The sequence below is a fragment of the Rhipicephalus sanguineus genome, unplaced genomic scaffold (assembly GCF_013339695.2).
Source record: "Rhipicephalus sanguineus isolate Rsan-2018 unplaced genomic scaffold, BIME_Rsan_1.4 Seq7269, whole genome shotgun sequence".
Taxonomy (NCBI): domain Eukaryota; kingdom Metazoa; phylum Arthropoda; class Arachnida; order Ixodida; family Ixodidae; genus Rhipicephalus; species Rhipicephalus sanguineus.
In genome coordinates, this window is record NW_023615855.1 from 56,701 (window position 1) to 83,165 (window position 26,465).

A 26,465-nucleotide genomic window follows, 5' to 3' on the forward strand; every position below is an offset into this window, starting at 1 on the left:
AATTCCAGCGAATTGAGAATAATGCACAAAACTGGAATAGAATAATGTTTATTTCAGCACGCATGTTACAAGATTGCAATTTACAACCATATGTTGCTAGCGCAATCCCTATTCGAGGTCAAAACTGCCATCTCTGCCTTCAGGTAAGAAGAGACAAGGGAGGGGGAGAGGTTTGACGTCGTGCAGGGGGCTGCATAATACTGGCCCGCGGGCCGCATGTGGCCGACCCCCGCCCTACGGCATAAATTAAATTAAAAAGATATAACTCGGTTTCCTATAGATGAAGCCCAGGAGCGGTCTATGCAATTCGCGGAGGCATTTGGACAACGTCCACCGATACTGTCGACGAGCACGAGGTGATGTTCTGATATTTAAAAGGGTACGCGATAGAGTATACTCGACCTTTAGAAAATCAGATACCTTGATAAGACAGTATGCGCGTCGCTGGTGTCACAGGTAACAAACCATAACCATCTGTCACCCTTCGCTTACAATAACTACAGCTGTTGAATTTTGGGGCTTTCGCGCGCTGGCTGTCAGGTTGCCATACCGTATCAGGGTGTCCCAGCAATTTCTAGCCAACGTTTAAAAATATGCCTTAGCAATGTGCATGTTTGGGCTAGTTGGTACTCCATTGATGCTACTAAAGCGCCAACTTCAGAGACGATGGTGTGTGTGTTGTGTTTTTTCGTCTCTCTTCTCTGCAGTTTGCGCCATAGTGGCATCAAAAATATGCCTACGCACTCTATAACGACGGTGCCAAATGCATGCTGCTGTGTATTGCATGTAGTTGGTCACACGAATTTTCGTTTTCTGCTTAATTACCTGATTAGGCATGTTTAATTAACTAACTTTTGACGCAACGAAGCTATACAAAAATCCCGATGAGAAAGATGTAGATCGATTTGCAAAACGTCCGATTAGACAGTTTCTAACTTTCTATCTATCAAGTGTTAGTGCTTTTCTGCTTATTACAGATACCCGCGAAATACACTAAAAATACAGCGTGACATATGCCCGCTTGCGCGCTTAACGCCGTGACTGCAGTGCTCCCTAACGTACCGTGTGCAAATGACCATAGCACTTCTCCGGGTGTGCTCCCTCGACAGGAGAGCGACAGTGGTGGTGGCTGTGCGGTAACGCACGTTTTGACAGCGGGAAGACAAGCAATAACCGCTGCGTCTAGCTGCTTATCTCTGTCATGAACCGTCGCGAGGGAAGCTGATCGGGAAGCTGAACCATCGCGATCGAAGCTGATAGGCACGCAAGCGGGTATATGTCACTTGTTTTTTTTATAATGCGAAGCATTTCTTAGCGAACCTCAGGCACTTTGGGCGTTTCTATCTACGTATCTATCTATCTATCCACCTACGTCTGCGTGCTCTCCTGGTCGTCTCCATTACTTGTAATATACCAAAATTGGCATAGCAGGGGATTAGTGTATGGCGAACACGATTCACTGGTCATGACATGAATAACGCAAAATACCTGTCACGTACGTCATGAAACCCTTTCTCTCTGTCAAGTGTGGTACATACCCGCATATCAGAGTCTGGTATCAATATGTCTGGTATCAATATGCTTATGAGAGACGCCGCAGCGAAGGGCTCCGGAATTTTGACCATCTGGTGTTCTTTAAGGTGCACCGAGATCGAACAGTACACGGGCATCTAGAACTTTGCTTGCAACGAAATGCGATCGCCGTGGCCGGGATCGAACCCGCGACCTTCGGATCAGCAGCCGAGCACCTTAACCGCTACACCACCGCGGCGGACGCAAGGAAAGTGAGGAAGTTGAAGACAGAACACCCCTGGAAGACGCTCAACTACCATGCACGTCCGCAACGTGGACCACGTCGATTACGCAAAAACTGGGGTCAATGCTTTCTATAATAAATCTGCTGAGAGAACCAGGCCTCTCATCATTACCGGTGTCTTCAACATTGATTCCTCAAGACCCAACAACGCCTGGTCTTTATACTGCGTGAAAGACAGCTTGAATGTGAACAGGGCATCAAAAGACCTCGCTGCCACGTTCAGGACAGCAGGCATCATAGATCGTTTCATCGTAAGAGGCATCCACGATTTCTACCAGCTGTGCTATACCTCGCACTTCACTACACCTAGACCCCTCGTAGCCGCGATCACGAACGGATCCGATCAACAAGTATGGTCCAGCTGCTGGTGCTTACTGATCACGATGATGATGACTTTGTTCAAGAACTGCCAAGAACCCCTTCCACATATGCACACGGGCTCGTGAAACGTTTGTGCGTTCTCCGCCATAACGGATAAGCATAACAACTGTAACGCAACTGTAATAACTGCAAATGTGACTAACGTACGTGCAGTGCGCCTGCGCGTACCACTCAGATGTTTGTATATCCAGGGGAACTTTCCTGAATGAAGATTATTTGGGAGTAACGCCTGTCGTGTGCATTTGTGTTCCTTCTTTGTGCTGTCCGGATTCGCGCTATCCAGTATTGAAGAATATAAGCACTACATATCAGCTTACCGCGTGGTGTTGGTAACACCTATTAGTAACACCTGTCACTGTCACTGTATTAGTAACAACTGTCAAGAACCCCTCATACACATACACACAAGTTCGTGAAACGTGCGTGCGTTCTCCGTCATAACGGACGAGTATAAGCATAACAACTGTAACGCAACTGTATCAAATGGAACTGTTGCGCCTGCGCGTGCCACTCGGCTGCGTACCATATATCTAGGGAAACTTTCCTAAATAAATCTTAGTTGCGCAGAAACGCCTGTCCTGTGCATCTGTGTTCCTTCTTTGTCCTGTCCGGATTGGCGCTACCCAGTATTGAAGAATATAACTACGTATCAAATTACTGCGTCTGGTGTTGGTAACACCCATGTTACTGTTGGCATCGTTACGCAACTGTAAACAACTGGTTATATAATGCGTATGCGACTTTTCAACGTATGAGTGTGCGTGCACCGCTTCCACATTTCTCTAGCGTCATTCCGTAACTTTTCGCTTAATGTGAAAAATTGTGCCACAGTCACAACCCCGCGCCTGCTTCGCATAACATCGATTCGCACGGTAGGTAGGATCTGCCGAATTTTTTACTATGTAAGAATGCTCACAAAGCGGCTAAAGACAAGTAATGCTCCCTATGCTTTCTTTGGCCTGATTGTCTGTTGAATTAGTTTGATTGTCTAACAAAAAAAATGAGCCCTTCGGAAAAAGATTTCCCTTATCTCGTTCCTTCATAGCCAGGGCATCCCCACGGCAGACTTAATGTCTTAGGTTAGCAAGCGTGGGTTTATTAGTCAGCTGCCGCCTTGTGCAAAGATCACGTACCACGATACGCAAATGGAAAAAAGGGGCGATCCACACACGCCACCTGGATTACGCTAACGCTCCCAGGAATTATGTGCACGGAAATACCCAACAAAATGGACGGGGAAGCGCTTTCCGTCGTAGCTGGATTGGTGGAGCATCTGACGCATAATTCGAAAGTTGTGGGAATTCTCATCCCACCAACGGAAAGAGTGATTTTTCGTCGACTTCAATTCAATTCATTTCGCGTCACAACTACTACTACAATTAGTACACTAATTCTTATAGGCATCAGTTAAGGTCGTCTATGGCCTAATTATCTGTTATTAGGCCCTGGCCTAATTATCTGTCAGAAAGCAAGCCTGTGACATGTACACAAAACTATAATACGTGCTCATCAGGCCGAACATCAATATGCAGTATGCAATTCTGCTTCTCGTAATAATAATATAATATCTGGGGTTTAACGTCGCAAAAGCACAATTTGATTATGAGGGACGCCGTAGTGGAGGGCCCCGGAAATTCCGATCACCTGGGGTTCTTTAGCGTGAACCTAAATCTATAAGTACACGGGCCTCTAACATTTTACCCTCCATCGAAAATGCAGCCGTCGCAGCCGGGATTCGATCTCGTCTGCTTCTCGTGCCGGAACACTAGTTTCAGCCGCCTGTTAACCCATTCAGGCACAGCGATTCCAATTGGAATCGTCAATTCTGGAGGCCAGTCAGAGAATGGTAAAAAATGGGTTGTTCTTCCGCTAGAACTCATATTTGGCATCTGCTCTACATACGCTGCCAGTCTGGTACGCACAAGAAAGTGAGGCCACATGTGATGAAGAAATTATAGTAGCGGTCGCGCTGTTCCCGCAATTCGCTGAGGCAGCTTCTTCTTTCACCGTGTGGAGGTATGGCATTTATTTTCGTTCTGTATCGCAAATATGAATTTTGTCTATGAAGTATTATACTAGCCCATCGAAATAATTTTTCGTAATAAGCTAATCAAAAATAATCTACGTAATGTTAAATGATAAATAATTCATAGATTAATTCGGTCACTGATTACTCTTGACTGAAAAGTGCGAGCACAGATCTTTTTTCATATTTTTGGACTACCATGAATACGCGCATCTGAAATTCTAAAAACCACTTGCTTACTTTGCAAAGAAATAATTCGGGGGTGAAAGGTTTTACAGAGGTGCCTACACATCATTTACATTATGAAAGTACCTCTGATACGATATTGCATCCTTCTGTGTCTGCAGACATGATATTCAACACGACCCGCGCGTTTATCACGATATTTTGAGGCTTCGGGTATAATAGCACAGGAACAAATACATGTGTGCTGTGTACTGAAGGGGCTGACTGCAATATTACCGGCATAGTTTTCTTTATATTGTCGCGTACGTGGAGGAGCTCACTGAGGTCGCAGACTGCTTTACTATGGAGCAAGACGATCACACCGGCCTGCTGCCCGTACCTCTATCCGTCGATGTTGGCCCAAGTTTGCTGCCTACGCAGACGTAAAGCCTTCTGGAGCTTATTAATCAGTTTCAGGATTGCTTCTCTTCGACGTCCAGAGTTCGTCAAACGCCTTTGACGAAACATCGCATCATTACGGATGAAACGGCCAGACCCATACGGCAAAACCCGTACCGAGTAGCTCCGCGGGAATGTGAAGCCATAGAAAGTCAGGTGCGAAAGATGCTTCAGGATGACGTTATTCAGCCGTCGAAGAGTCCTTGGGCATCGCCGGTAGTATTAGTGAAGAAAAAAGACGGCACCTTACGTTTCTGCGTGGACTACCGCAAGCTCAATCAGGTTACGAAAAGAGACGTCTACCCGCTACCTCGTATAGACGATTCCCTCGATCGACTACGGCATGCACGTTATTTCTCGTCGATGGATTTAAGGAGCGGATATTGGCAGATAGAAGTCGATGAAAGAGACCAAGAAAAAACAGCATTCGTGACACCTGTTCAAACGAATATGTCGTTTATGTCATTTGGCGCATACAAACAGATAAGCCTCCATTGTGATCCGCTAAAATGAAAGTCGAGGACTATCAGTCGTCCGTTTTCGTTCACAGTGACGGCCTCTTCACTTATACCAATGCGTCTTCGAACCAAGAAAGCGCAGCCACCAGACGTGCCGACAGCGTGAGAGATGCATACGTTGTAATATGTTTTAAAGGGCATTACCATTTTCTTTGTTTGCTCCTCACTTTCAACTTTTGTCTCTTGTATGGCGATAATATTAAGGTCCTTTTCAACGCATAGACAGCTCAGCTGGTACTGCATCCGCCTTGCTGCGAGGCCGCGCACATTAATAGTTGAGTTGAGTTGAATAAACTTTATTTGCCCAAAGGTTGATATTGTGCCCGGGCTAGGCTGCCAGGGATCCACCAGTCGAGGAACATCTTTCGAGGTCCTCGGCGACGGCCCTGGCCCGCTGGACGGCCCACTCCTGGTCTTCGGGGGCCTCGCTGTGAAGGGCGGTTCGCCATCGCTCAGCAAGGCGCCCCGCTTCAGAGGGTTTTTCAGGTGTCCTCATCCTTCCTCGTAATGTATCTAAATAGTAGCAACTCTAATTCCCCTCTCCAAATTCATTGCTAATACTTGAAAGAATTAAACACAACACATAACAATACATAATCACACGTAGCAGCGTTAACTCTACTCATAGTTATGTCAACAAGTGTTCATTACGACCAGAACAGCTGGTTTTCTAAACAAATGCAGTCCAAGCGTACCTTTCTCGAGGAGCCGCTGTCCACGCCCTTCCTTCGTATTGGTTAGCACTCGAAGGCGCGCCCGAGTGCTTCCGCAGGAACAAGTCTCTCAGTCTACTTAGGTGCTGTGTCCGCCGTTCTCTTGTCCGGCGGGATATTCGGCGTGGGCCGTATTGACAACCGGCGCATTCCCGCCGACTTTTGCGGTGGTTCCTCGCTGTTCATTGCGTCGGTCTTCGTGCCGTCGTTCGTTGACTCTCTCGCGTCCTCTTCCCTATCGAACCTCCAGCCTTTGTAACGTCAATAGGTTCGCTGCCAGCTGATTCCGAAATGTCCAGCGCTGTCTTCGTCGCGGTGTCCTTTTTTTGGACGTCGATGGTCGAGTCCTTGTTCACATGTCTTGAAGGTGTTCCTGGCCCACGCGCTGCTCCGGCCATTTGTCCCTGCGGTTTCGCCGATTCCGTCGCAGAGGCCTTCCCCTCCTTGACGCTTCCGGCTGAGGCTTCCTCAGCTTCCACTTCATAAGAGTTCAGCGTTTTCGTCTGCGGCCGTTGGCACTGCCACGTTTGCGTACGTCCTCACGCACTGCGACTCTTCATGGTCGTGGCGGTGACAACGTGTGCAGCGCGGGACGCGGCAGTCGCGCCGGATGTGTCCTGTGTTGCGGCACCGAAAGCAGAGTGGTGCTCTTCCAGGAATAACTACTAGGGCTTCCACACCTGCTATGCGTAGCAGATGGGGTACGTCATCCGCCCCCAGACCCCTCCTCGGCACCAGGGTGACCAGTCGAGTCGAAGAGCCCCATATCCTGAAGGCCGAGCACACGCCACTTTTCCCTCGCCACGTCCATGACTCGGCCGTAGGGTGCCAGAGCTTCACGAATGTTATCATCCGGCACGGTATGCAGCATCCAATGTAGCTTCAGGTGCAGTGCTTGATTTCCGGGATCAATGACGATGCACCGGCTGTCCTTCACATTCACTTATTTCGCCCGTAACAATTCTTTCACTGCGTCACAGCTTTTGAACGTTACGGCCCAAACGTGACTCATTCGATACGCCCCAGGCAACCACGTCCGTCAGCAATTTCATGCTTGACAGCATATCACGGAAATGTTCCACCCTGTATGCCCTTGCACGTACACAGGCGTCCACTGTTAAAGGGAACATCGGAGCGTGTGGCGGCAGCTCGGCGCCACCGCCGGCAAGCGGCTGCAACGAGTTACGCGCAGGCGCAGTGCGCGCTGTGAGTCGTGCTCTTTCGTCGTCTGCTGCCGTCTGCTTCCAGTTTCAGTTTCAGTTCAGTTTCAGTTTATTTACTTTCATACAAAACATACATGCTTACATAAGTATACAGAAGGAGGTCCCAGAGCATTTGGCTGAAGGGGGACCTCCTGTCAGAAAAATGTGTGAGAGATGTATAAGCAAAATGCAACTATGTCAACAGCGTGGTAAAAGTTATACAAGAAAATGTAATACAAACTACAAGTATTCAAAATTAAACAATTATAAGTACAACAAGAGCACTGCTTAAAACATTTTACAAAATTATGAAAAATAAAAAAAATTACAAAATGCAACATAGTAAAAAAAATTCAAAAAACATTGACATTGAATAATGGGACGATTAAAAAGAAAAAAAAAAGATGAAAAGCTGTGGCAGTACGAAAAGTACACAAATGAGAAGTGAATATGATATACATTTCATAATTCTAATATATAAGAAGAAATGAGAATAATGTTTTTTTTTTAAAAAGAGCTAGTGATAAAGACTGCTTAATGTTAGGAGGAAGGCTATTCCAAATCGATAATGACGCGAAATATCCAGAGTGTTTTCCATAATTAGTATGGACTAATGGCAGTCATAAATTATTGTTAGCTGCGAACCTTGTTCGATTGGTGTGAACTAGAATGGCTTCGGGAAATATGTTCACAGGAGGAGGGTTGCTCATCAGTTTAAATAACACTATACATAAATTGTATTTAACAAGGCTATGCAGTGAAAGGATTCTGTGATTATGGAGCATGTCAGAAACACAGTAGCTGAATGAGCTGAACGTTATTATACGTATGGCCTGATTTTGTAAATGTTGTAGCGGTGCTATATGTGTTGGATAAGTTGTACCCCACGACGTGATGCAGTAATTCAGGTGACTGTGAATGAAAGAATATACAGGGTTATTAGTGCAGGTTTGCTGAAATAGTACCTAGCTTTAATTAAAATTCTAATACCAGGAGCAATTTTGCGCTTCAGATGGGCGATATGTTTCGTAAATTTTAAGTTTGAGTCTAAAGTAACACCAAGAAATGAGCATTCATCTACTGCACTAATGACGTGAGAGTCAAGGATGACAGTGGGAATGAATTCAGGTGTTTTATGATTGGAATGAAAAAGCATAAACGAAGTCTTGGTGGGGTTGATTTTAAGCGAATTGAGGAGGCACCATGCTAAAATATTCTGCAAATCAGTGTTTAACTTCGCTGTAAGAACAGTTAGTGATCGATCGCTAGCAAGCAATGTGGTGTCGTCCGCGTAAAGGAAAGCTTCAGTTTGTGATAGGCAGTTAGGCAAATCATTTATGTAAAGTAAAAATAGTAGCGGGCCCAGTATCGATCCCTGCGGAACCCCCTTGTTAGTTATTCTGAAGTTAGAAAGCGAGGAACTAATGCTTACAGCTTGTCCTCTGTCTGTTAAGTAACTTTTTATGAGTTTCAGTACTGGCCCATCGATACCCACTGCACGCAGTTTAGAAATGAGAATGACATGATTTATTGAGTCAAATGCTTTCGATAGATCTATGAAAACTGACCCTGCGTAGAAATCGGCATCTATGGCACTTTTTATTTTATCTGTGAACGAAAGTATAGCATAGTCGAGGAACCTGCCCTGAAGCCGAATTGGTTAGGTGAAAGAATATTAAACTTTGAGAGGTATTTAGTAAGGCGCTTTTCAATGCACTTTTCGATCACCTTGCTAAAAAAAGGGAGAATAGCGATAGGACGGTAATTTGAAATGCAAGTGCGGTCTCCTTTTTTAAACACTGGAATGATTTTTGCATTTTTTAGCTGACTTGGAAATATTCCACTCGTGAAGATTAAGTTGGTGATATAAGATAAAGGTTTGGCGATGAAATGAGCGACTAGTTTTACATTTGCTGAACTGATTTCGTCCAGACCTGCACCCGTAGTCTTTAAAAGACTTTGATTATCTCATCTGGGTCAGTTGGAAATAAGTACATTGATTGTAAGCTACGTTCAACAGATATTTCATTATTGTTGTCTTCCTCGGGAGTGTGACCACAGAAGAAGTCATTGAAAGCGTTGGCAATATCTAACGGTTCGGTATAGAATACGTTTGACGACTGAAGCTTTGTGATAGGTTCATCCCTACCAGATCGGTTCAGGAAAGAATTCATTATTTTCCATTGTCGCTTCGCATCTGAGCCAGCCTCAGCAATTCTGCATTCGTAATATCTCCTTTTGGCCTTCCTGAGCAGCTTATTCAGCAGATTGCAGTAAACTTTATAGCGTGTTTGAGTCGAATGTTGAAGGGGCGCTTTTTATTTTACGGTAAAGATTATCTTTCTTGCGTAAGCTAGTCAGAAGGCCATTTGTTAACCAAGGATTGTGTAAAGCAGGGATGTGTCTCCTGCATTTTACAATTCTGGTAGAATTTATTATACATTTTTTTATGCTGTCTGAAAATTCATTAAATGCTGACTCTACGTCAGATTGTGAAACTACGGAAGACCACTTTAGTTCCGAAACCTGTGTAATGAAGTCATCTTTGTTAATCACAGCTTTATCGAATTTGTGACAAGGTTTATGTAACTGACAAGGAAGTTTAAAGAAGATAGGAAAATGATCCGTGATGTTATTTTCAAGTACACCGCAGACAGGAGGATACATATGATTGGAAAATATATGATCGATTAATGTGGCCGAAGACCCTAGCGTACATCTGGTTGGAAGGAAAACTAATGATTCGAGGCCAAAACCATGAAGGCAGTCAGTGTAGGCAGTAGTAGCAGCGCTGCAGTCATCTAGCAAATTTATGTTAATGTCACCAAGAATCAGAACATTCTTCTTTTCTGAAGATAAGTTACCAAGTACGACGTTCAATTCGTTGCAGAAGGCAGATACAGACGACGAATGTCAGTCTGTATCTGCGAATCGCGCGAAGCGAACCGTTGACGCGACGAAGAGCATCGGGCACGGTGCTCACTGCGTCTGCGCGAATCTCGTTGCAGGCGACGGCCGGCGGTGGTGCCGAGCTGCCGCCACACGCTCCGATGTTCCCATTAACAGTGGACCCCTGTGTACATCGGCGTGTAAAAATAACGTATTAATAACGAGTCGCCCTGTCGGTAGTTGAGGCAGAAGTACCTGGTAATCCGGATCCTCGTTGGCAAAAAACCTTGAACCGCGGCCCTGCTGGGCCGCTGAAGCCGCTCCTACGGAGCTCATGGCAGACACGTCCGCACCCTACGGTGGCCGGAAGTAGAATCCAGGCCACGAGGGCGATGTTTGGATGATGGTTCATCCAAGGTATATGTAAACTGGTAGCGTAACTTCCGTAGAAGCCCACGTGTCAAGCCGGTGGCTAGTTGTTGCAACAGTCGCCATCTATGTGAGGAGGGGACAAACAGAATTAAAAAAAAGAAAAAAAATGACGTCACAGCCGGAAGCGGTAATGACGTCACGTTTTAACGCGATGGGCGCGAAATTATGAAATTTTTTGACAAGGCGCCGCTTCTTACTTTTTTTTATAGCTGCACGTTCTTTTTCTTATCACTATGACGGCTCCACAATGGAAGCTTGCAAGATAACGGGAAGACGAAAAAGACAGATTTGATAAATAAGGTGTATTTTATTGGCGAAATATTGTAGTTGAACAGGATATTACCCCAAAATATATAACACAGAAATCAGAAGTAGCATAACAATTCAACGTGCACACAAACCTTGCACACGTGTTGCTCTTGCATCCGTAGACAGCGCAGCGTTTCCTCGCGTAGCGTGACGGACTCATCGTCCCGAAGGGCGACAGCACGCCGGCCGTGCGCTGGCAAAACACAGTCACTGAAACGGTTCCCGATGGCTGCGATGGGCTATATTACCTTCTGCCAAGTACCACGACTAGAAAACAACGCTTATGCGAGGAAATCACCTACGGACGACATGCACAAACCTACTGCGCAAAAACGAGCGACGCCATTTGCATCTGAAAATGCTCAAAACCGTTGGCCCATGTTACCTGACTGCCTGCATGTGCCCGCTGTTTCTGAAAATAAACGAAAAAAATTGGCCACTCAACCACATACCCAAGACTAAAGTTTGATTAAAGTAATCTACTAATTTAATTCGTGACAAATAAAATTAAAACTAATGTAAATAAACGTTTAAATAATTTCTTGTTTTCATTATTTGATCCCCCCTCACCTAGTAGCGCTTTAATCGTCACGCGGGTGTCGATGTTTGTCGCAATAGGTTTCCGACCACTTTTCGTTCCGACTTTCGCGACCTATTTAGATTGACCTTGGTTCATCTGCGTACTTTCCCTTGCCGCTTTTAGTCTCGGTCGCAGTATAACACACAGTGGAGAGCGAATAGAGAGACAAAATGAAAACGTATATGCTTCTCCTCAAGCAAGAAAAATGTAGTGTAAGACCTTTTTCCAAAGAAATGTACCCTCGGCGGGAATCGAACCCGCAATCCCCGGTTGTGGAGACCGATGCCTTATCCGTTAGGCCATGAGGGCGATGTTTGGATGGTTCATCTGCGTACTTTCCACTGCCGCTTTTAGTGTCGGTCGCAGTATAACACACAGTGGAGAGGAAATAGAGAGACGCAAATGAAACATATATGCTTCTCCTCAAGCAAGGAAAACTGTAGTGTAAAACCTTTTTCCAAAGACATGTACCCTCGGCGGGAATCGAACCCGCAATCCCCGGTTGAGGAGACCGATGCCTTATCCGTTAGGCCATGAGGGCGATGTTTGGATGGTTCATCTGCGTACTTTCCACTGCCGCTTTTAGTGTCGGTCGCAGTATAACACACAGTGGAGAGGAAATAGAGAGACGAAATGAAAACATATATGCTTCTCCTCAAGCAAGGAAATGTAGTGTAAAACCTTTTCCAAAGAAATGTACCCTCGGCGGGAATCGAACCCGCATCCCCGTTGAGGAGACCGATGCCTTATCCTTAGGCCATGAGGGCGATGTTTGGATGGTTCATCTGCGTACTTTCCCACTGCCGCTTTTAGTGTCGGTCGCAGTATAACACACAGTGGAGAGAAATAGAGAGACGAAATGAAAACATATATGCTTCCCTCAAGCAAGGAAAATGTAGTGTAAAACCTTTTCCAAAGAAAATGTACCCTCGGCGGGAATCGAACCGCAATCCCCGGTGAGGAGACCGATGCCTTATCCGTTAGCCATGAGGGCGATTTTTGGATGGTTCTCTCGTACTTTCCACTGCCGCTTTTTAGTGTCGCAGTATAAACACATAGTGGACAGGAAATAGAGAGACAAAACGCAAACATATATGCTTCTCTTCAAGCAAGGAAAATGTAGTGGAAAAGCTTTTTGCAAAAAAAATGTACCCTCGGCGGGACTCGAAACCCGCAATCCCCGGTTTAGGAGACCGATGCCTTATCCGTTAGGCCACGAGGGCGATGTTTGGATGGTTCATCTGCGTACTTTCCATTGCCGCTTTCACTCTCGGTCGCAGTATAACACATAGTGGACAGGAAATAGAGAGACGAAACGCAAACATATATGCTTCTCTTCAAGCAAGGAAATGTGTGGAAAGCTTTTTGCAAAAAAAAAAAATGTACCCTCGGCGGGACTCGAACCCGCAGTCCCCGGTTTAGGAGACCGATGCCTTATCCGTAGGCCACGAGGGCGATTTCTTTTTCTTTATTGCCTATTTTTCTTTACAGGTGGTGACACAGAAACAGGAATGGTAAAAACACACTTGGACCAAGCTTTGGTCCGTAGTGTTCCCATTAAACTTTTTCAAGTGACACATTTCGTCCAACATTGGCAACCAGCGGGGAGTTCTTCTTGTGCTCTTACACTTCAGCAATATGCCTTATATTTGCGATGACGTTTCCCGGACAGGACGCGTGTTCTGGTCCATATGTCGGACAGCCATTGCAGTCTGCCAGATGCTGTGAAGACTAATTAACATAAACATGTCATACGGGACGTCGTCCTCATTGTCCACACACAGAAAACGATTGCCATAGCTCGTAATGGGCAGCTCTTTTTCAATGTTCTATAAAGGATGTTCCAATGAAAGACTGCGTCCCAGCAATGAATAAATACATGCTCTATTGTCTCAGGTGTTTTACAAAGCAAACAATTGCTTGTCCATGGCAGATCGATTCCATTATCCGCTAACCATTGCTTTACGGGGAGCGTACCGGAATGAAGTTTAAAAAAGAATGTTTTTTGCCCCTGCTTTCACGTCATCCTTTTGACCCTTTTTAAAACGTCCTGTCCGGAAGATCTGTACAAGGGTGTTAGTAACAGGACATCACGGAGATCTTTGTACAGCTTCTTTCGTTTAACAGTGAAAAGATATTCGATAGAAAAACGGACTTTCAAAAATTCAAAAGATTGTATAACATCTCTCAAAAAACCGGTCACATAACGGCACATATCATTGTTTGATGACACAACAAATCCGGAATGCGCGAAGACAGTGTTAGTTGTATCACAGTTTGCAGAAATTCATTTTTTTTGGTCTCGCGGGAACATAAAACGAGAGACACTTGTCTTATAAATAAATGACATAACCAACTCCTCCATTGCGAACGGACTGGAATAAGTTTGAACGACTTGTACGTTCCCATGACGATTTCCACACAAACACTGCAAAAATCCTATAAAATTTCTGCACATTAATGCGCGGCATACAGTGACTTGCATGACGTACCATATTTTGGATATAAGGAACATGTTGCATACGGACGCACGCGCGAAAATAGACAACTCCCGACCACCCCAAGCGTTTGCTTTTTGCTTGAGTGTTTCTGCTTCACCTTTCCAGTAGTCCGTGTTGTCACGATGGCTTTCCAAAGGTACACCAAGATACTTTAAGGGTTTACTTTCCCATTTTACGTTGAGGTATACCTCATGTCTTATATTCTAATTACCGTACCAAAAGGCAGTTGTTTTGCCCCAATTAATTATGGTGCCCGTCATGTCACAAAATATATTTGCCATGTGAACAACCTCACATATACTCTGTCTATCTTGGCAAAGTACCGCCACATCATCGGCGTAAGCAAGTAGCTTTATCTCCGCATTCTGTAACCGAAAGCCGTGGACACTTGTATTATTAATTATTGATAAACAAAAGGGTTCTAGGTAGATGGCAAATAACAATGCTGAGGCCGGACATCCTTGTCTGATAGAACTGAGTATTTAATTTCCTCACTGAGCTGCCTATGACTATCAGACGAGTTACACACTGTGAGTATGCCATCTTAAGACCATCCAAGATTATGTCGCCAACTTCCACATGCTTCAACACACTGAACAATACTTCATGCGAGACACGATCGAAAGCTTTTTGTAAATCTAGTTGCATCATTACTATTCGTTCTTCGAAGGCATCACAAATCTCTAGAATGCTTCTTACTATATGTATGTTTGTTGTAATGCTGCGACCCCTAATGCCACTGTCTGGTGTGTTCCTACAATCTTTTCGATGACATTCTGCATTCTCCTGGTAAACCCTTCATGAATATTTTGTAATCAGTGTTCAAAAGGCTTATAGGTCGATATGATGCTACAGATTGTAGTTTGGTGCTATCATCTGGTTTTAGGAATTAAGACAGTATGCGCTTGCGTGAAAGAGCACGGTAGTTTCTTCTTTTTTATATGCTTCTACCATAACTTCGTACGGCGCATTTGCTACTTCTTCTTTAAACGTTTTATAAAACTCAGCTCCGATTCCATCTGGGCCGGGCGTCTTTCCCGTGCTTAGGTCATCGATAGCTTTTTGGATTTCCTGCACGCTGATAGGAGCCCCTAATCTTTCTTGTGTATCTGTGTCAAGCTTGGGCATGATAGGGAGAAAGACATCAGTAAAGCCTCTGGCCATCGGTAAACGCTTGCCGAGCAGATCGCGATAATGTTCCACAAACGCTTCCATTATCTGAGCTTTAAATGCGAAGCATTTCTCAGCGAACTTCTGCGACTTTGAGTCTATCTATCTATCTATCTATCTATCTATCTATCTATCTATCTATCTATCATCTATCTATCTATCTATCTATCTATCTATCTAGCCGCCTACGACTTCGTGCTCTCCTGGCCGTTTCGTTAATCGGATGTATACCAAAATTGGTGTGTCATAACATGGCCTTATTACGAACATAAATGGCAGGTCATACCATGAATATCTTGACACGCATGTCATGAACAGCACGATTTACATTCCACGACCTTAGGCTCTTGCGGCCGTTCCGTTAATTTCATATACACCAAAATTGGTACGGCGTGACAAGAATTCATGACAAACATAATGACAGGTCTTAACATGCAAATCATGACGCACATGTCATGTGCAGCATGATTTACATGACATGGTCTCTGGGCGCTCGCGGCCGTTTAAATGAAGAGATATATACGAAAAGTGGTATGACGAGATATTTCTGTATGACGAACATAAATGACACGTCGTAACATAAAAATCGTGACATGCATGTCATGTATGACATGATTTACATGCCACACTCATGGCGCACTCGCGGTCGTTTCGCTAGATTGATATACACCAAAACTGGTATTGCGCGAAGTGACTGTATGAAGAACATGAATAACAGTTGGTAAGATGAAAACCATGACATGCATGTCATGTATGTCATGATTTACATGCCACGCTCAGGATGCATTCGCGGCCGCTTCGTTAGCTTGATGTACACCAAAATTGGTATTGCGCGCAGCGACTGTATGACAAACGTAAATGAGACGTGGTAACATGAAAATCATGACATGCATGACATACACGACATGATTTACATGTCATGCTCATGGCGCACTAGTGGCCGTTTCGCTTGCTTGATATCCACCAAAATTGGTATTGTGCAATGTGACTGCATGAAGAGCATGAATAACAGGTGGTAGCATGAAAACCATGACATCCATGACATGTATGTCATGATTTACATGCCACGCTCATGGTGCACTTGCGGCCGTTTCGCTTGCATGATATGCACCAAAATTGGTGTTGCGCGACACGACCGTATGACGAACCTAAATGAGAGGTGGTAACATGGAAATCATCACATGCAGGTCGTGTACATGATTTGCAAGCCACACTCATGATACATTCGCGGCCGTTTCGCTAGCTTGATATACACGAAAATTGGTATTGCGCTAAGCGACTGTATGACGAGCGTAAACGAAATGTGTTAACATGAAAATCATGCCATGCATGTCATGTATGGCATGATTTACATTCTATACTCGTGTGCACTCGCGGACAGTTCGCTCGTTTGATATACACCCAAATTGGTATTGCGCGATGGACTGTATGACGAACATAAATTAGAGGTCTTAACATGCGAATCATGTTATGCATGTCATGTACGGTATGATTTACATGCCATTGTCATAGTGTGCTTCCGGCCGTTTGTTAACTGGATATATATCAAAATTGGTATGGCACAACACGAGTGCGTGATGAACATAACGACAGGTCATGCATTGTATATACCAGAATATGCGTTTCATTGCATGGTGTATACTAGATTGTGCATGCATGCGTGCTGGCAACATGCGATATATGGTGGACTAGATGCCATGGCACGAATGATTTCATTGGCTCAAAGACAAACAAGGCAATGTATGCAGCTCTTTGCTGGCTGCTTCGCATTACATCGATTCCCACAGTATGTGGGATCTGCCGACTTTTTTCATTTGTCAGCCTATCCTTGTGCATTATATCCTTTACTTCTTTTCTTTGTGCATATTTCTTTTCGTCCCCAGAGCTCTTTTTGTGGGTGTCTCACCCATCCAAAGCTTTTCCCTCTTGTTCTTATTATAGCACCTTTATATTTCTGTCTGTCTAAAATTTCCAGTTTGTTTTTAGTATTTCTAATTTCTTCTCGGTAAAGGCCAGGTTTTCATACTTTCTTCCTCCAAGAGAGCTTGTAGTTGCCTTTGTAGGCTCCTTTCCTCCTGCTTCTTCTCAAAATATTCTTAGTAGTTTTCTATCGCTTTCATTTTGACATCTTGTTTCAACGTTTCCCACTTCGCTTCCCAGTCGTCTTTTTGATTATCATATAGCTTCGTAAGGGCTTCGGTTACATCTCTGCCAAAAGTTTCATTCTTCAAGACATTATTGTTTAATTTCCACAGGTACCAGTTAAATTTATGATTCCTCTCCCTAGCACCAAGTGTAAAACTAATCATACAGTGATCGCTGAAAGACACCAGTATAACAATATAATCATCACAGCACATAACAAGGTCCAGCGAGATGTACCCTCTATCTAACCGTGCGTGGCTTAGACCCTGAAAGTGCGTAAACTGAACTCTACCATTAGACATGCATAGGCCAACATCTTCCAATCCCTTTTCTGCAATCAATTCGTTCAAAAACACCGCGCTTTGATCACATAATTGGATTGGCTTGGCGCGGTCTTCTTTCGCGCACACGCAGTTAAAATCACCAACACGTATTACATATTTGTCACATTCGAGTAAATTACTTATTTCTTGAAAGAAAACTTTCCTTTCGCTCTCTCGGTTCGGGGCATACACACATATCACGCACCATTCAAATTTCAAGAAAGAAAAATCACACACTACAAAACGTCCGTTATCACTGCTTATTACACTTCTTTCAACAGCACCCATAGATTTCTGATGAAAAGAGCACATCCTCCTGATAAGCCATTGGCGTGGGACACACAAACGTTATACATTAAGCGAAAGGTAAACACCATGCGATCATTATCCTCCTCGGTCGCTAATTTGGTTTCCTGCATAGCAATCACGTCAAATTTATGCTCCGAAAACAATCTACTCAATTGGTACTGCCGCCTTCTAGAAGCTAACTCGCGTACATTTATACTGGCAAACCGTACTGCTCGCTCAAGTCTCACTGCCATTTTTATGGTAGAAGTAAGTGCTCACCAAACAGTCTGCGCTAAATAACGCCTACTCAGTCATCAGGCACACCTTCTGGGCAGGGGGCGCGCACCTAGTGCGTCGTCAAGAGGGCGGCTTGGCCGCCCGCTTTTCACCTTCTACGACGTTTGGCTTGACAATCAGCCGCTGCCTCCTAAAGACAGCCGCTTTCGCAGGCGGTTCTTGACTGCTTGCATCATTTGGTTCTGATCTGACTGCGTCTCGTGGTCTTTTCCCTCCAGTCCCGGGTTCTTCAGCGTCGTGCCACTCCATGGCACAACCGTCGGAAGGTTCCTGGACAGTGAGTAGTTCTTTGCTCTCAATCGTTTCAGCGGTCACATCCTTTTATACATGGGCCTCCTTGCGCTCGTCGATGATTCTGCGGCAGATTGCACACCCGCACTGTCAGCTGACTTTGCCGTTTCTTTCACCTCCGTCATGCCTCCTGTACTTGGCGTGTCTCCTGCAGACGTCACCTGGGTTTCACCGGTGATTCTGCAATAGGTTGCACACCCTTGCACTGTCAGTTGAATTGCCGCTTCTTTCTTCAACTGCGTCATGCCTGCCGTACTTGGGGTTTTCCCTGCCGAATCCGCCTTTGATTTCACACGATTCTTCGGCTTCGGCCTCGTCCATAGTGAGCTCGGATTATCGTGTTCCGGTGTTCAAGGTAGCTGCAGCATACGTCCTCGTGCAGTTCGCTGGCATGACCAAAGCGTTGCACGTGTCGCACCGCGGAACTCGACAGTCTTCTCTAATGTGGCCAATCTGCTGGCAGCGCAAACACCTCGGCGCTCTTCCAGGGGCCACGATGAGTGCGAGCTCCCCTCCAACTCGTAACTGGTGGGGTGTATCGTCCAGCGTAACGTTAGCCTTGAGCCGGAGAGTCACGGTTCTTGTATGGTATCCTGCTGCGTGTGCCATCAATTCGCCATTTATCCATTCCTACGTCAACGACCGTCCCGTAAGGGATCAGCGCATTTCGGACGTCTCCTTCTCGCACGTGGTAGAGCAACCAATGCAGTTTCAGACGGACGTCGTGGTGGCTTGGGTCGATTACCATGCATTTGAGGCCTTTCACAGTCAATTGGGGTTCAGCTAAAAGTTTCTTCACACCTTCAGCGCTTTTACAGGTCACCGCCCACACGTGATTCATTTGATATGCGCCACGCGCAAGAACCTCGGTGCGCGGGACACGTCGAAAAAGTGGTTCACGAAAATTTTCCGCGTGATAAGGCCTTCCTTTTACGTCTGCGTGCAGAAAAACAGTGTTCTTAACCACATACCCATTTGTCAGAGGGGGCAAAATGACGGCATATTCCTGTAGCATTTCAATGCTGGAACCGCGGCTAAGTTGGGCCGCCGATGCCGCTCCAAAGGAGCTCATGATACACACGTCCGAACGCTTTCGCAGCCGGAAGTGGAATCCAGGCCACGAGGGCGATGTTTGGATGGTTCATCTGCGTACTTTCCATTGCCGCTTTCACTCTCGGTCGCAGTAACACACAGTGGAGAGGAAATAGAGAGACGAAATGCAAACATATATGCTTCTCTTCAAGCAAGAAAAATGTAGTGAAAAGCTTTTTGCAAAAAAAATGTACCCTCGGCGGGACTCGAACCCGCAATCCCGGTTTAGGAGACCGATGCCTTATCCGTTAGGCCGCGAGGGCGATGTTTGGATGGTCATCTGCGTACTTTCCATTGCCGCTTTACTCTCGGTCGCAGTATAACACACAGTGGAGAGGGAAAAGAGAGACGAAATGCAAACATATTGTCACCTTCGCCTATAATCTTCTCGACACGATACCGCTGGGTTCTCTCCATTTTTCCTTTGTTCGGCCGCAACCCTACGCTACCTTTCGACACATCCTGCCGTCCAAACTGAGTTATACGTCGGAGTACGCTCGGGAGGCAATAACGAAGGCCCAAGAGGCGCGCGAAGTTGCTCGACGCCGACTAGTGGACTCGCAGGAAACCAGAGGCGTGTATATGACGCCCACCATCGTGACGTCCACTACGCGCCCGGCAATCTGGTTCTGCTTTGGTCCCCACGCGCCGCCTGGCACTTTCGAGAAGTTACTCCCACGCTATCAGGCCCTTACCGCATCTTACGCCAGTGACCGACGTCACCTACGAAATCGCCCCTAGTGACCCCACCGTGGTTCACCCTCGCACTGACGTATCATGTTACGCGGCTCAAGCCCTATCACTCGACTGCCTCCTGATGAGTACCGGGTCGGTGCTTCAGCCGCCGGGAATAAATGTAACGGGCTGAAAAGGGACAACGAAGAAGACAAGAAAGAGGACGACGTTGACAGACCTGCAAGCTGGGCGCCATCTTGCCAGCCGCTGAGTTTATTCTGTGTATATATATTGTAAATATATTCTCCCCGTAACAATATATGCTTCTCTTCAAGCAAGGAAAATGTAGCGGAAAAGCTTTTTGCAAAACAAAATGTACCCTCGGGGGACTCGAACCCGCAATCCCCGGTTTAGGAGACCGATGCCTTATCCTTAGCGCACGAGTTTTTTTTTTTTTTTGCCTGGTTTATTAGCACAAATTACAGAACACAGCGCACAAGACTTCATATCTCTGAATTCATCATTTCACAAGACACTTATATGTACATTCTAAAAAAAACGGGACCGACAGCTTGTCCCGTGTTGCATAGTCAGAAATATTTCGCTGTCAGCAATCTGTCAAGTGTGGGTAACCAGTGACGGGACGACACTCGTGCAGTCACGTAACACACTTCTAACATATAACAGATATTCATGTAAATACCCTTAGCCGGTTTTGGATCTTCGTGTTCATGTCTATAATCCATTCTAGTTTTCCACATGCTATGCATAGCAATAAGCATTATCAGATCACATGGCACGTCATCTGTTGGCTCCCATGACAAGAAGCGAATACCGAATGGCGTGAGCTGAAAGTCTTTCTTTATCGTACTTTGAAGGACGTCCCACAGGAACACTGAGTCATAGCAGTCTAAAAAGATGTGCTCGATTGTTTCGGGCTTCCTGCAAATCATACAGTTAACACCCCAAGGAAAATAAAACCCTTTATCTTTGAGCCATGGTTTAACAGGGAGCGTGCCTGTGTGCAACAAGAAAAGGAACGTCTTAGCTGATGCTCTAATAGGCATCTATTTACGCGTTTAAAACACATTCTATTCGTCCTGCTACATACACTTTACGGTATAAAGGTACAGGCACATAATATCAACCAAATCCTTATACAGTTGTTTTTTTGTACTGAGCCAAGTATCAAAGAAAAATGCACTTGAGAAACTGAAAGCATACACAACTTCTCTCAAAAAACCCTTCACCACCCCGCACTGCGAGCCATATGACGATACAACATATTCCGGTAAATTGTCCCGCAATCGTACTTGCATCACAGCGCGTAAGAAACCATCACTCTGATCTCTTAAATAAAAAAACCGCAAAACAATCTGTTTGAGGAACAAGTGCGACAGCCCAAGTCCCCCTTTTTTTTCCTTATGAAAAATGTTAACTCTGCCAGTACGCTCCCACGTAGATCCCCATATAAATACGGCAAATATTCGGTGCCACCTTTGAACGCATGCTCGTGACATACATAATACTTGCAGCATGTAAAAGACTTCGCTACGAAGAAACATTACAAATGCTGCGCGTGGAGTGCAAAGACGAAAAATCTCGCCCTCCCCACTTAGTCGTTTTTGTCTTAACATGCTCGGTTCCGCGGCCCATTGCTCAGTGGTTCCTGATAATACTGCAAAGGAACTCCAAGATACTTGGACGGCGTACTTGTAAATGTGATCCCCTGTATTATTTCTGGCTTTTCATTCCACTCGCCGTGCCAGAAACCTGACACTTGTGCCACCGCTGATGCGCTTCCGGTGAGACTGCAGAAGGTTCGTGCATCCCTTATAGCCTCCCTACACTCTTTTCATTTTGACAGAATATCGCGATATCATCAGCATACGCTAACACTTTTATTTCATGTGACAAGAACTGATATCCTGTATCTTTGTATTGTTCAACACTTTCAGGCAAAAGGGTTCCAAAGTATATTGCGAACCATAGAGCAGAACAAGGGCATCCTTGGCGCACACTAGATTTCACATGTATGTCCGCGCTAAGTTTTTGTTTATTACTAGTTTGGCAGAGCAGTTCTTGTATGCCATTTTCACCCCGTTAGCTATTACCGCGCCTACACTAATGTGATCAAGCAATGCAAATAGTATTTCATGACTTACTCTGTCGAAAGCTTTTTCTAAGTCTAACTGTAGCATTGCTATACGTCCACCGGACGCATCACAACATTCCAAAATTGTTCTTGCCGTATGAATATTATTAAAGAGCTTCTTCCTTTAATTCCGCACGTTTGGTGCGAACCGACAACACTGGTAATCACTGTTTGAAGTCTTTTTGCCAAAACTTTCTGATACTTATAGTCTACATTTGTGAGACTAATGGGCCTATAGTTTTCCACCGATTGCAATTTTTCAGCGTCTTCAGTCTTTGGAATGAGTATTACATGACTTGCTCGAAACGATAGAGGGAGTTGCTTCACATCATATGCCTCCATTAAAACGCGATGTAGCATCTCTGACATTTCTTCTTTGAAGGTTTTGTAAAACCCTGCCCCTATGCCATCGGGTCCAGGTGTCTTGCCCGTCTTAAGGTCATCAATGCTTGGCCAATTCCCCTATCGTAATCGGCATCTCAAGACTCTCCTTAACATCATCCTCTAGCTTTGGCATCAGGGTTAAAAACTCTCTTATAAATGAATCTTTAACTTTCATTTCTGAGCCCAACAATTTTCGATACCTTTCAAGAAATGCCATTTCGATAAAATCCTGCTCGGAAGAAAGCACACCCTTCGTATTGGATTTCTTTAATATCTTTTTAGTTGCATATCGCTTTTCTTCCGCAAGCGCACGTTTTGTGGGCATTTCACCCATCGTAAAGCGTTCCGCTCGCGCTCTTATCACGCACCCATATATCGTTCTTCCGCGATGCGTTCCATCTGTCTTTGATATCCTTGATCTCATTGCTAAACAATCCGGTATGGTACTATCTGCATTCAGCAGGTAATCGAGCGTGTTCTGGAGCTCTTTTCTTTTGCTTTTCTTTATATCTCACTCCTGCTCTCTCGATTGCGTACATTTAACTTCATTTTTAATTGCTCCCAGACTTCTATAGCGCTCGTTTTCTTATTTAAAAGAGCATCCCGAGCCTTCTGGCTCACCACTTCACGAAAGTCTCGTCTTTAAAAGTTTTTCGTTTAACTTCCTTAGGTCCCAGTTAAACTTCACATTTCTCTTTTTCTGCCACTTCGAGCATTACAAGACTGTGATCACTGCAGCTAACATGTTTCACGGTATAATTCGCGCATAAAGGCACGATATTTTCAACCACATATACGATCTAGTCTAGCATGGCTTTGATGCTGAAAATGTGTAAATTGCACATAGCTGCCTCGGAGAACATCGCCAATGTCTACTAAACAACACTCTTCAGTTATTGCACACAACTGTAGGGCACTTTTATCGCGAACTGGTGCGTTCTTAACACTATCCTCGGCCATGCAAATACAATTGAAGTCTCCGAGCAATACAACAAACCCTATCACACTTTAGGAAGGTGGCACATAATCAAAAAACCCTTTCCTGTCGGTGGCTATATTTGGCGCGTACACACATACTATCGCCATTCTTTTCCAGATAATAAAAAAGTCACACAGAACTAATCTTCCATCATCAGAAGTCACGACCCTTTCTTCAATGATACCAATAGAATTCTTTAAAAATAAAATGCACCCTCCAGACTCTCAACGGCATGGCATAACATACATTATAATTTGTTTTAAAAAGGTTCACCATGCGATCCGCCTGCTCAACGCTCTCAATCTTAGATTCTTGCAAGGCTAATACGTCTACCTCATTTTCGATTAGCATCTCTTTAACTGCATTTGCTTTTTTTCGCCGCTAATCCTCGTATATTAAATTGCCTATCTTCAGTGTAAAGCCCGAGTTCGAAGAAACTGAGAGCGATGAGACAAGTTTCGCGCATTGCGCTGTTTCATATTATCGGGTGACAGACTTACTTCTTGTCGCTCTTCTTGAAGTGGCCTGGCCTTCTCAGGCGAGGCCCAAGTGTTTTCTCTGGCGGCGCACATTTTTTTTAAATTTTGACACTGCACGTCTATCCCAGCTTAGTCGGGAAGCCACCATACCGCTATGGGGTTCTGCTGGCGGTGCCTTTTTTCGTTGATGGTGCCGACCTCCTATCGGGCGGCACCTTGGGTTGTATCCTCAAGGTTGGTCTCCTGACGAACGGCGCCTTCAGAAGTGGTTCACAGGCAGAAGATGCCCCGTGGTCGTTCCCTTCGTCCACCTCAAGCGGCCTCTTTACGACCACTTGCGCGTACTCCATGTCGGTGGGGTCCTTATCTGGTCCGTCCGCACTGGTCTGGCTAGTTTCCTCGGGAACGTTCTTCTTCGCTGTGGCCTTGTCCCCTTCCGTTGCTTCCTTTTTTCTGGCGGCGGGTTCAGCCGCACCTTCGTTCTGTCCTGTTCTCCCGGAGGGTGTCACCTGCTTTATCTTCAGTCTCCGCCGAGTCACCGCCCCCATGACTGTTGCCTCCGCGTCAGCCTGGTCCATGAAGTGCTCTTCATAGCTTCGCTTCTCCCGGCACCTGTCACGTTTGCGTAACTGCGCACGCACTGGGTCTCGTCGTGGCCGAAGCGACGGCAGAGCCCGCAACGTGGTACTCGGCACTCGCGCCGTATGTGTCCGGTGCCGCGGCACCGGACGCAGAGTGGTGGTCTGCCTGGAACGTGCACGAGGGCATGGTCTTCTCCAACCCGAAGTTGATGCGGCAAGTCTTCTACGGTGTATCCGGACTTCAAACGCAGAGACACCAAACGCGTGTGCGACCTTTGTCTGCGCAGCCTTGTACACGCCATTTATCCCGGGAAATTTCGCTCACAGTTCCGAAAGGTAGCAGGGCGGTCCTTACGGTTTCATCCGCGTAGTGTGCAAAAGCCAGTATAGCTTCATCCGGATATCTTGGTTACACGGGTCTATCACCACACATTTGTGATCCTTGACACTGAAGGCTGCACTTGAAAGAATCTTCTTCTTGGCGTTTTCGTCCTTGAACGTTATCGCCCACACGTGGTTCATCTGATAGGCCCCAAGGGCCACCACCTCCGGCATAAGCTGCAGTTTGCTCAAAGCATCGCGGAAATGCTAAACTCGGTAAGGTCTGGCCTTTACGTCAGCGTGCAAAAATACCGTTGTGGTTACGGTCGTTCCTGTAGGCAACTGGGGCAAAATAAGCTGGTAGTCTGTGTCGAAGTCGTGTCGTTGAACCTGATCCGCGGCCCAGCTGGGCCGCTGAAACCGCCCCTTTCGAGGAGCACGACATCCGCGTCCGTTCACTACGGTGTCCGGAAGTGGAATCGTTAGGCACGAGGGCGATGTTTGGATGGTTCATCTGCGTACTTTCCATTGCCGCTTTCACTCTCGGTCGCAGTATAACACACAGTGGAGAGGAAATAGAGAGACGAAATGCAAAACAAATATGCTTCTCTTCAAACAAGGAAAATGTAGTGGAAAAGCTTTTTGCAAAACCAAAATGTACCCTCGGCGGGACTCGAACCCGCAATCCCCGGTTTAGGAGACCGATGCCTTATCCGTTAGCGCCGAGGGCGGGTTTGGATAGTTCATCTGCGTACTTTCCATGCCGCTTTCACTCTCGGTCGCAGTATAACACACAGTGGAGAGGAAATAGAGAGACGAAATGCAAACATATATGCTTCTCTTCAAGCAAGGAAAATGTAGTGGAAAAGCTTTTGCAAAAACAAAATGTACCCTCGGCGGGACTCGAACCCGCAATCCCCGGTTTAGGAGACCGATGCTTATCCGTTAGGCCACGAGGGCGATGTTTGGATGGTTCATCTGCGTACTTTCCATTGCCGCTTTCACTCTCGGTCGCAGTATAACACACAGTGGAGAGGAAATAGAGAGACGAAATGCAAACAAATATGCTTCTCTTCAAACAAGGAAAATGTAGTGGTAAAGTTTTTTGCAAAAAAAAATGTACCCTCGGCGGGACCGAACCCGCAACCCCGGTTTAGGAGACCGATGCCTTTCCGTTAGCGCACGAGGGCGATGTTGGATAGTTCATCTGCGTACTTGCCATGCCGCGTTCACTCTCGGTCGCAGTATAAAACACAGTGGAGAGGAAATAGAGAGACGAAATGCAAACAAATAT

General features: G+C 45.6%; 5 non-coding genes across 5 annotated transcripts; all 5 read right to left on the bottom strand.

Moving 5' to 3' along the window:
• Nucleotides 1-11,726: 11,726 nt before the first annotated feature.
• Trnaw-cca (transfer RNA tryptophan (anticodon CCA)) lies at nt 11,727-11,799 on the bottom strand. Its single transcript has one exon. It is a non-coding gene; the product is annotated as a tRNA-Trp (tRNA).
• A 159-nt stretch (nt 11,800-11,958) lies between these two features.
• Nucleotides 11,959-12,031, bottom strand: Trnar-ccu (transfer RNA arginine (anticodon CCU)). Its single transcript has one exon. It is a non-coding gene; the product is annotated as a tRNA-Arg (tRNA).
• A 608-nt stretch (nt 12,032-12,639) lies between these two features.
• Trnar-ccu (transfer RNA arginine (anticodon CCU)) lies at nt 12,640-12,713 on the bottom strand. The gene has a single exon. It is a non-coding gene; the product is annotated as a tRNA-Arg (tRNA).
• A 160-nt stretch (nt 12,714-12,873) lies between these two features.
• Nucleotides 12,874-12,945, bottom strand: Trnar-ccu (transfer RNA arginine (anticodon CCU)). Its single transcript has one exon. It is a non-coding gene; the product is annotated as a tRNA-Arg (tRNA).
• A 13,114-nt stretch (nt 12,946-26,059) lies between these two features.
• Nucleotides 26,060-26,131, bottom strand: Trnar-ccu (transfer RNA arginine (anticodon CCU)). Its single transcript has one exon. It is a non-coding gene; the product is annotated as a tRNA-Arg (tRNA).
• Nucleotides 26,132-26,465: the final 334 nt, after the last annotated feature.